This window comes from Varroa jacobsoni, unplaced genomic scaffold (assembly GCF_002532875.2).
Source record: "Varroa jacobsoni isolate VJ856 unplaced genomic scaffold, vjacob_1.0 scaffold_796, whole genome shotgun sequence".
Lineage (NCBI taxonomy): Eukaryota > Metazoa > Arthropoda > Arachnida > Mesostigmata > Varroidae > Varroa > Varroa jacobsoni.
The window spans coordinates 76,820-87,478 of NW_019213698.1; the positions used below are offsets into that span (position 1 = coordinate 76,820).

At 42.9% G+C, this 10,659-nt stretch overlaps 1 protein-coding gene across 1 annotated transcript in view; it reads right to left on the reverse strand.

Annotated features, from left to right (window-relative positions):
- The window catches only part of bbg (PDZ domain-containing protein big bang), a 139,800-nt gene that overhangs the window by 40,840 nt on the left and 88,301 nt on the right, over nucleotides 1–10,659 (reverse strand). The gene's annotated exons all lie outside the window — the stretch shown is intronic.

Consider the following 10,659-nt stretch of genomic DNA (forward strand, 5'->3'; position numbering starts at 1 on the left):
TCGGATTTGGGTGAAACGCACGTCGCCAACGCCCAACATGCCAAACCATAAAGGACCACCGGCCGCCATAGGAGAGTTTCCTATTGCAAGAAAGCTTCCACTTTGCTCCTCCTCCGATCTTTAATTCCCTCCCGCTTTCAAGCAACGCAATTGCTGCAGTGAACAGAGCGGCATCGGCAGCATCAACATCAGCAGCGGGGCAGACAGGCAACAAACCAACAGGGGGCAACGAAGCTGATGCTATAAATAGTAGACAGTAAAAGAGACGCAAGATGTTTTCCGATATCGTTGTCGTTGTCGTCATCAGATCAAGGTATACGTGTTGAGATCTAGAAGCGAGCGAAAACAGGGTCGAGCAAGGCCGACCACCCTTTGGGAAATAGCCTCAGCAGAAGGAGCTTCCGGCGAATCGCAACTCAGTTGACTCTGGTCACTCGATCTTTCCCGGTCCTTCCTTGGCCCGTTGCTTGCACTGTTCCGATGTAATCATAGACATTACTGTAGACGGCGCACATGCATAGATAGACAGGCTGACCGCGCAGACGCTCATACAGTAAAAGGTAGATTTTAGGAGCCGCTGGTCTATGGACAGCTAAATGGTAACAAGTACAATATGCTACAGTCCCTGGCCGCCGGGTCCTAACGGGAACTAGGGCATCATTATCATCATCATCAGTAGCAGCAGCAGCAGAAGCAACAGCCGTAAGAACAATAACAGATGAAAGATTCGCAAAGCGTACATTGCCACAAAATGCATCTACTCGTTGTTAGTTCTGCCGTCGCAATTCCGCTATCCAAACAATAAGCTACGACGGGCCTACAGATGTCAACAGCTGCGAGCACCGGCGAATTTTCAGTTTTCCAGTTTCGTAAGTTGCTGAGATCCCGCAGAGCCACAGATGTTTACTATTAGATTAAGCCATAGCCCTAGCGTAAGGCGTGGGCACTCTGTTGGTGGTATGAGTTATTCTGTTTGATCACTGGTAGCGCAGACTTGGCCATTACGACAAAGCACGTTAGCCAACGCCACCTCATCACTAACGTCATCATCTCAGTTGAAACCGGGCTGGATCGTGTACTTGTGTGGGAGTGTTTACGTACTAGAAATACAGTCACATTTGTTACGAACGAATGACCACCATTTTCTGCCAGAACTATTTTTGCACTGCAACACCCTATGATACATCGATCCTATATGGCGTAGCGTAGCGCGATGGTGAACGTAAATCATCAAATGCGGAATCATATGGAGACCTGTAGTGAATTCTAGGTTATTATTAATGTATATGTCACTTGAAGTAACTTATGCCAAATTGACGTCTGTGACAGTACACAGCCCTGATAGAAGATGCCATTTTTATCATCTATAGAGAGCTCCTTAAAGTTTAGCTGCCGGTGGAAATGATTTATTTACGTTCAGTTTATTTTCTTATATCGTTCGTCTCCCTACTGTCTAAAGGCTACCTACACAGTGTCGAACGGCAACAGGTAATCGAGACGACGTAAATATTACCCACTATCACAAGCGATTGCAGGCCGTATGATGGCAATGAGATCGGCCATTAATCAGTGTAGTCAGCTAAGTCGAGTCAAACAAAAAAATAGAAGTCTCTCTGGGGCATTATTGATGGGGGCTCTCTGGGGCTATACACGTAACTCGGGCGACTTGGGCCTAGTGTTTTACCGATCGTATTCAATTACGTATTTCGCAGTCAGTGTAAAACATTGCTATGTTGCACTTATCCTATTTCATTCCTTGACGGCTATTTTGCCCAAGTCTATTCCCTTTTCTAGACCGCTGTTCCAGTCGACAAATTTCGAAAAAGCAAATAAGTAACGTAGAAGCCGTTGAGTGGCTTAGCGCAATATTCAGTGTTTTATAATGAATTGTTTCGGCCATCGTGTACATAACGTGGTTGGACAGCAAGAATGTTAGAGAAGGGGTCACGCACCTAGGCCAAACCTGCACAGGGAATTACTAACATTTTGGTAAAAGTATCTGACAGTTTGAGACTTGCATGTAGCCATCATCGAATGCGATATGATCTATGAACATCTGTTCTTCCTAGAGCTCTCTTTGACTAAGATACTGTTTATAATATTACGTTATCGTAAATAGCGACTGGCCTTTGTTCAGCGCTTGCTTGATGGAGGTATAAACAAGTACGCCCTTCTTCGCCAGCGTACGCTCAGACAACGTAGCGAAAATTGTATGAAAAAAATGAGAGAGGACATAGTTGATGTTTTTTATGGCGAATTGCTCGTGAAAGGAGTCGGGCATCCAACTACTGTGCATAAGGAATTGACGTTACTGTTTGCCCCTGAGACTCTCTCGAGCTAGTATAAATCTTTAGTTTTCCTCTGATAGATGCGACTCAATATGCCGCCTTTGCTCTGTAACAATATAAACAACATAAGAAGCAGACACATCCCTTCGGTAATACGACCTCGCGGGAATAGTCGAGGAAATTCGTTACTTCATTTATATATAAGCTGCGCATTCACTTGTTTGTATTTGTGGGCTAATCATGAACGCTGTTACGGCTACTAGTGACGAGGGGGGCAGCGGGCCGCCCAGATTGGTGAGAAGCTTTGGCCTATTGGGTTGTTATCAAACGACCTGGACGACGTCGGCTTACTCCTAACCCGTTCTAGGCGTTACAGTGTCTAATTCACAATAACGTTAGCAACAAATCCGAAATTAACAGTAATTGTTTCGTGACGGTACAGGATTAGGACAACCCCCACGTCGACCAGCTCATGCGTTGCCCACTTTCAGCCGCTCTAAAAAGCTTGGTCACGTATGACAGCGGGAAAGTACATAGTTTTCGTACTAGTTTCGCTAATGGTCAGCGTTTAAGTCACCGCTTTATTTGCAATCTTTTTGCCGGAATTATTCTATGAACGATGCACGATCCGCCGTCGATCAAACAAATATTGTGCGCCCGTTTTCAGGCCGACTAAATGCCTCCCTCTCTTTTTTCCGTCATCTCGTAATGCTTGAAAATAATTATATGTCTACAGCAAGCCAATATAATATATAGTTATAGTAAATGTACGAGTGGAGGTGTTTTCGCATCATCACCCACCAAATTGACCGATAATTTGGAAGAAACCCCCTAGAAAAGCAGCAATCCCATTAACACATTATCAAGAACAACAGGCACTAACGACAGCGGGAACCACCACGACAATGGTAGTAGCAGCAGCGGCGTATTTGCAGCGCTTGCGGAATAGACGGCCCCTTATCGCCGTCAACTTTAGCCTGCCTGCCTGCCTGCCTGTCTGCCTGCCTGCATAGCACAAAACTGATTGGATACGGTCGTCTTGATCGCCGCCTATACCATCGTGGTCGTTACAGCGTGAGCACCATAACCAACCATCGGCTGAATGATAAATCGTTGTTCAAGCCCCGTTCAAGTTTACATTACATGGCGGCACGGGTGCACGAGTTGCAGTTGTATGAACACGCCAGCGCAAAGAATTCGTCGACGCCGCCGCCACCCGGTCCAGATAGGACAAAAGGGAGTAGACGGCAATGGGAAAAGCAAGCCAATGCGGAACGCGTGCCTGTTGTTTTCTGCATTCAGGTGCATTTAGCATCAATGTCAGCCACGCTGCTATAATTACGAAACTATACTTTTTTTCCCTTTTTCTCACTTGGGCTGCTTATTTTCACTCCCAGTGTTTATGTTAGTGATGGTAATGGCAGAATCGATTATAGTCTTGTTACTTTTGTTGATGGTGGGATGATAAGTGAAGACAACGTTACTGTTCAAGTGGCGCCGTGCGACGTTGCGCCTGGTAACGAATGCATAAAGCACACATTGGAACAGACTCATCGAAACGTGACTTTCTGACGTGAACGGGCACCATAGGAAATCATTACATAAAATCAGAACTGCAATGTCTCCTTTCTACCAGAGCCAGTTATCGTTATAGGAGAGTTATAATAGTATTAATACATAATGTCACATCGATATAGAGGGACGTATCTGTGAATGATAAAGTTTTCTCCGATTCTTTTCATGTGTATTTCGTTGCTGACGGCTCGTCACCTTTGCCAATTGGCAGGTTGTGTTTCGGAATAGTTTTTGTAAGTAAACATCGCTATAGCTAACTACCGTCAGCGTCTTGGTCATCCTAGTCATTAGCATTCTTAAAATAAATAACTAATGAGAATATTTATGTGAGATTTTCATACAAGAGTCACAGTGTCGAGTAGTAATTCGGCGAAAAAAAGATGGTCTATTGTGAAAATACATACAGCAGAATGAAACTAAGTGCTAGGGTAGGAAAGGTGAAGGGGTTCGACGCCCAGAATTGAAACACCAACATCAATACCATTCCTCTTTCCAGAAGGCACAACAGCTTCACGGCCACAAATGACAATGAAAAAAATTGTTCATTTTCTTCTTTACCATTACCAGTAAAAACTCTTGTCTTCATGCCGCGCTGATGACTACAACGACTCACCCTTTTGGCTATCATAAGGATGCTGGTTCCTGCTTGCCATGTGTTGGCGATGCCTAGCCCACAATGACTAGTGGAAATGAAGACGTAGTACAGAAAAAACGTGACAGAACCAGACTTCCTACTAGCCGACTGTCGCTTTCACTCGCGAAGAATTGATGTCGGTGGGATGCAAGTTGGAGGGGAAAACAACCATCAAGAGGTTTAGCAGGCGGGTGAATATTGTCCTTCCTGATCGTTCAGAGAGGGCAACGGCAGTAACACGTGCGTCCCTAATTCGAAGCTGTGCACGATACGTTGAGTTGATGACAGCGTTGGCAACATGGAGGCTCCGGAGAGAGAGAGCGTGCAGAAATTAGTAGGCTAATTGGCTAGTAGAATAACGATACATGGGCGGCCCACAGGGTGTGTCTGTGGCAAAATAGCGAGCGTGTCGTAAGCTATTGTTCGTTCACTAAAGTTCACTTGCGCATAAGTGTAGAGACAAAGCAGATCGATGCCGTTCAACACATGAAATAATAGAGATTCATTCTTTATCTTTATGGCTATTTGTACGAGTATGTCAAGCTTCTTGTAGCCTCTACGTCAGTAATGGCGATACCAGTATCCCATCGTATTGGTCGTCTAGCGGATCAATCAACGGATACATGGTCGGAAAACAAAACTGGCTTAAAACGTAACGAGAATAGAAATTCAGTCCGTAAATAGAGGTTGCCATAAAAAAGCACTGTTCAATGAGTGATGGTAGACAACGATGCTTGCTTGGTAGGGGGCCCATGGCTTTTGACGAGGCCGCTAATGCTTCATGATATAGCAATTGTATTTTTTGGCCGTACAATTATTAAACAAATGCTGTTTATCTACGTGTGTAGTTGTGATCGATGATAAAGTGAGTGTTCGTCTAACTGAAAATAAGAAGTACTTTCGAGAAGCAGCAAAAAATTCATAAGTAGCTTTTGTGTGTCCTGCTCAACAAACCTCTGAGTTTCCCTAGGAGTGGCTTGTAGCTAGAAACAAGGTGTTACAAAAAAAATACCGTCCACAGAATTTATTAAGAGCAGGTTTTAGGTACTACTTTTTATTTACTGCTCTGGATGTGTCGTTGTAAGCAGAAGCTGTTTAAGAACATTAAGAACCAATAACACGGTATAAACACTTAACCTTGTTATTTAACACTAACGCTACATTCAACATCGATACATAAATTGTGAAGATAGCCGTGTATCTACGCAGTTCTCCCACTTGCACGAGTATCATCTGCATCGTTCTGTTTTCTGAATTCTTTTCGTGCTTTTGGCCTACTTCTATATACCCTGCACCCCGTCCTGAGCAAGATAGAACGAAATAGAAGGTGAAAAAGAGTATTCGTATGTAATTTGCTGTTACGTACGACAGAATCCAAACCAGCTGCCGGGAACGCGATGATCGGCGGCAGTCGGCAAAGAAAATCCAACGAACCCAAATGAAACGAAAGGAATTTCAATGAGACCTCCATCATAACGACACGATACCATTTCATTGTTTAAGCCGTGGCAGAAAAGACAAGCCAGCGAACGCCAACGATATCGAAGCCCATGCAAGAAAACACCCATGAAGAAGACATTCTAAACACATGGTACCAAAAGAGCCAATTCGATAGTATAACGGCATTGCCTCTTATTCATTTTTCATTTGTCTTCCCTGTAAGGTTTATAATGTTTCTATTAGGATTTTTCCGTTTCCAACGGTTGACGGTTGAGCCCATCCAGGTACTGGCTTATGCGTAACGACTGCAAAAGATCAGAGCCGTTTTTGGCAGATAGGAGCAGTCTTCAAAAACAAACAACTTTTTTTTTCGCAATTTCGATAGATGGAGACTAACTATGGACGAAGAAATCGTATTTAAGATGTATACTACTACGCAGTATGGCAGCAGTGAACTAAATTAGTTATAACAGACCCTCACACACAGGCACAGATCTGACATAAAGACCGATGTGATGCGTATGTCAGCGTAGTGTATATCATAGCCGAAAAGCGATAACATTAAAAATTCAACGAAAACGGTAAAAACACAGATAAGGAAATACTTCATTCTTTTTCCGTTGATCTGCTTCATTGTTTCTGCAGGGCTATGCGCTTCCACAGGTGACGAAAGAGTCGACTGACCTCAAAATTATAGCGATTTTCAATTCGGTAGCGCCTATACATTTGGCTTGTTTGCTTCGTTTCCTTCTGCTTGCCTTTGGCGGCAGCAAATTTCGTGCCAGCTTTTCATCGAAAACATTCATTGCGAGCCAGCCACTTTTTCAGTGCAACGCAAGCCCGATAAACAGATGCTCAGGCCTTTATCGACGGTTGTACCTCGATGTTATCCCAGCAAAGGTTACTTGTTGTGCCGCTCTTGTCTGAGAAGGTTACAACATGGTGGCATGCTGTGTGTAACACAGCATGCGCAAGAATTGAAGAAGATTCAACACTCATTTCCTATCAGATTAAATAATAATAATGATAATATCAGAAACGAACGACATTGAGGAAGCGGTTCACCGAAAAACCCCTGAAAACCACGCACTGAAAAACGACACGATGATGTTCGATGATAACAACAATAAACATGGTAATTGATATGAAGGTTTTCCTCAATCGTTTTCGATTTGATTCTTGGCTCGCCCCAGCTTCGCTTTTTCAAGAAGCGCCAATTTTACGGGTGGGTATTCATATTTCACGGTGATGACCGCAACGGCAACGCCGCTCCTCTAACGTTCGGTAATGTCTCGCTTGAAAAACGACTGACCGCGAAATGGCATCGTGGGCAACTGCAACGCGCATGGCAGGGCAGTGTGCTATAGCAGCAATATAGGTAAATAGAAAGTACAACACCAACGCTCGAAGACGCCACCGCTGCCGAGAACGCTGTTGCGATTTTGAACGACAGAAGTAAAAGGGTAGAAAAAATGTTTAAGGTGTACGAATACGCTCTACTCCATATCGGTCTTCAGTGTTTATGCGTGTTGAAATACAGCTGAATTTTCGATAAACACTGCCATAGGTTAGACCGTGAATATATGTTATTAATGTAATAGATAAGTGAGATCGATTCAGAACCTTTAAGTGATATTTCTTTTCCAGCGAGAGGTTGCAGCAAGGAAGCGAACTGGTACGGATCGTAGATGACATCCTAACGGTAAACTATTAAGAACAATTTGTGTGTTCCTTGATGTATTTGGTTAAACAAAGACACCGTACAGACAACGCTGGATTAGAACGCCATTAAAGAGTGTCTTTGTACACTCCGTTTTCTCGTTCATCAGTCAAGAATTAAGGAAATGAGGCGCTCCTCCCAGAAAACAATTCGTTCGCTGTGTTGTGGAAATGCCCCTTCGTTGACGCTCTACGTTAGATATATATGTATGTTAACGGTTGGGTCAGTTAAATGGTAAAAATTTGACTACGGTGAACAGGACGCAGGGAATAGTCTGCAGGTTACATTCGTCATTTGAATCCAATTGGGGTCAAGAAGGAAATGTTCGCAAAACATAAAAGCTCTCCTTTACCTTCTGAACCTACTGCAGTCATTCTCAGCAAAATCGCAAATCCTTCTTATTTGAGCTATTCAACTTTACGTGATGATCGACGTGCTGCTTTCAAGTGGTGTGACAGTTCCGTACTTACAAGCCGATATACACTAGTGCCTTTCAGATTTTTCACTTGGGCATACGTCTGGGCCGTGAGCGCCCGCTATGGCCCAAACTTCTATGATCTCATAGAAGCGGATCACTACAAATATGAGCACTGTATCAACAATTGATCGAAGAACCATCTATCGCGACAAAGTACAGGATGGCTTTTCTCTGCCGCTGATATTGAGCTCTGAGCGTTTTCTGAAGCGTACACTAAACCCCATAGAGAAAACCAAGCGGCCCTACAGAATGATCGATCGGAACGCGACCAATTAATTCATAACTCTAGTAATTCATTCTGCAAGCTAACCAAGTCCGAACTAAAATCACAGGATGCAAAATAAGGGCCCCAGTGGGTAAGAGTCTGAGTGGGAACAGAAGATTTGGTTCGCATAACACGGAATCCCTCCGGAAAAAGAAACAGGCACTGATAAGGGCCAGTTGCGCTGGAGGCATTGTTCTTGATGTCTCCTACACGAAATAATAGAGCATGCTACTCAAACAATTAGTTAACTCTGTTGTTTCTGTTGTCATTGCTAAAAGTAACCACAAAACAACTCTAGATCTTCGTTTCTAGATCATAATAAATCAAGCATAATCATAGGGCAAATGTCGGCAGCTGAATGATGGCAAGTACGTTTAATCTTCAGGTAATTGTTTCACTTAAATATAACCATAAAGACCATAGATCAGTACTGGCAGTATACGACTGGCAACATTCAAACTATTGACATTATTATATTTGTTAAAATCGAACGAACCTGTGGGGGTGGAAACTGGGGGCGACCTTCGCCTATACGAACTCCATTGTGCGTCGGTCTTTCGGATCGAAACTGGACAACTGTTGACCTATTGTGTAGCTATATAGTTAGTCGATCATGTCAAACACTCTAATGCTCTAAACAGTATAGCATAGGCTATATGGGTCACAACATGACATACTTCGTTTTTCTATCCCATATCGATGACGATAACGGCAAATAATGGTAACGGTTGAGGACGGAGTTAAAAACAATACAGGGTATTAAAAAAAAAACGCGTAGAAAACAATGTCATTACCTAATCTCGCCGTTATCTAATCGCGACTCATGTTAGAACGGACAAATCGTGCTTTACAAGCATTCTATGTGCAGGATTCTTTAAATAAATGGTTTTATGCATCGAGGAAGATGTGTCTCCATGTGCACTGTACATATTTTACGAAATAGACAGTAATTTTTTTATAGCTGTCAAGTTTCTTGTTCCCGATCTCCGCATGCCAGTGCTTAATGATGTGCTGCCTTTTTGCTGAATAGTAACTTTTCTAGGGTTTAATAGGCCTAATGTTTAGGTTTAATAGGCCTCTTCGATGGTCTCTAGCAGGTAGACGAAAGCACAAACAGCGAATTTTATATGCGAATTTTTTAAGCGCACACCACATGTATTGTTGGATTGTTCTGTGCACAGCTGCCACAAGAAACCTCGAGCCAATTTCAACTAAAAAAATGAGTCGACTGTACCAGATCAGAGAAAAAAAAAATGTAGCATATCCCTGACGATTTTCATGATGTTACCGTTAACCCGATGCGAATCGTTGAGGATGTATGCCAGAACATCTAACGTATACACTGTTCTCCATTCTGGTAACGAAATTGGTACGGCTGTATCGGCTTCGATGATTCTTTCTGAGTTAATGTGATGACTTGATGAGAAGGCTCAATGATGGAAATCTCATGCGTAAGAGCGTCTCGTCTTAATGTTTTTCTCAAAATGTACAGAACCTTCGCAAGAGCTTTAGCAGGTAGCCCATTTTGAGTCGGGTAGATTTATTCAATACGTTACGTGCTATAAGTCAATAAAAGTAATATTTATGTATTGTTAATAACTGCGCAGATATCTTAATAGGCGTTCATACTTATCTGCATGGTAAAAAGGCCGATAAATATGGCGGTTACCCGTCTACCCATGTCGCTTGGTTGAACATCGACATAAAACAATTTGACGTTTGTAAATAAAAATCATCGAATAATGTTCTATCATAGTTGTGCACTGATTAGTACTGGTCGTTTTTGCTGAGGCCACTGTAACTGTTTCGGGTTCAAGCAGGTCCAATGAAGATGCTCGTCGAACCGCTGTTCATCCCGTCAGCCTTTACAATGGCAAAAACCTGCATTTACCGTCTTATTTTACTATTAATATTATGATTATGTTCCCACCAATCAGCTGATCACTAGCCCGTGGTTCGTTTGAAATCGGCCGCCAAACCAGTTTGCACTGATTTAAAAAAAAAATTGACGATGTTTCATTGGTGGCAGAAGAACAGGGTGCGCAGACGTAAATCGCTGACTACTATTCTTCGTGCACGCCTGTATTTACTTCTGGTGTTACTGTATGTGAACGTAGCGCAATGCATAAAGTAATAGTTGAAATAGAACATGTAAGTTTTTTCTAATGGGAGAGTCTTTACATTGTTGTCTCTTTTGCTTCTTAGACCCCTTCTACATAATGACCTATATATGTTTCGTTGGCTTTATCTCTGGCCTTG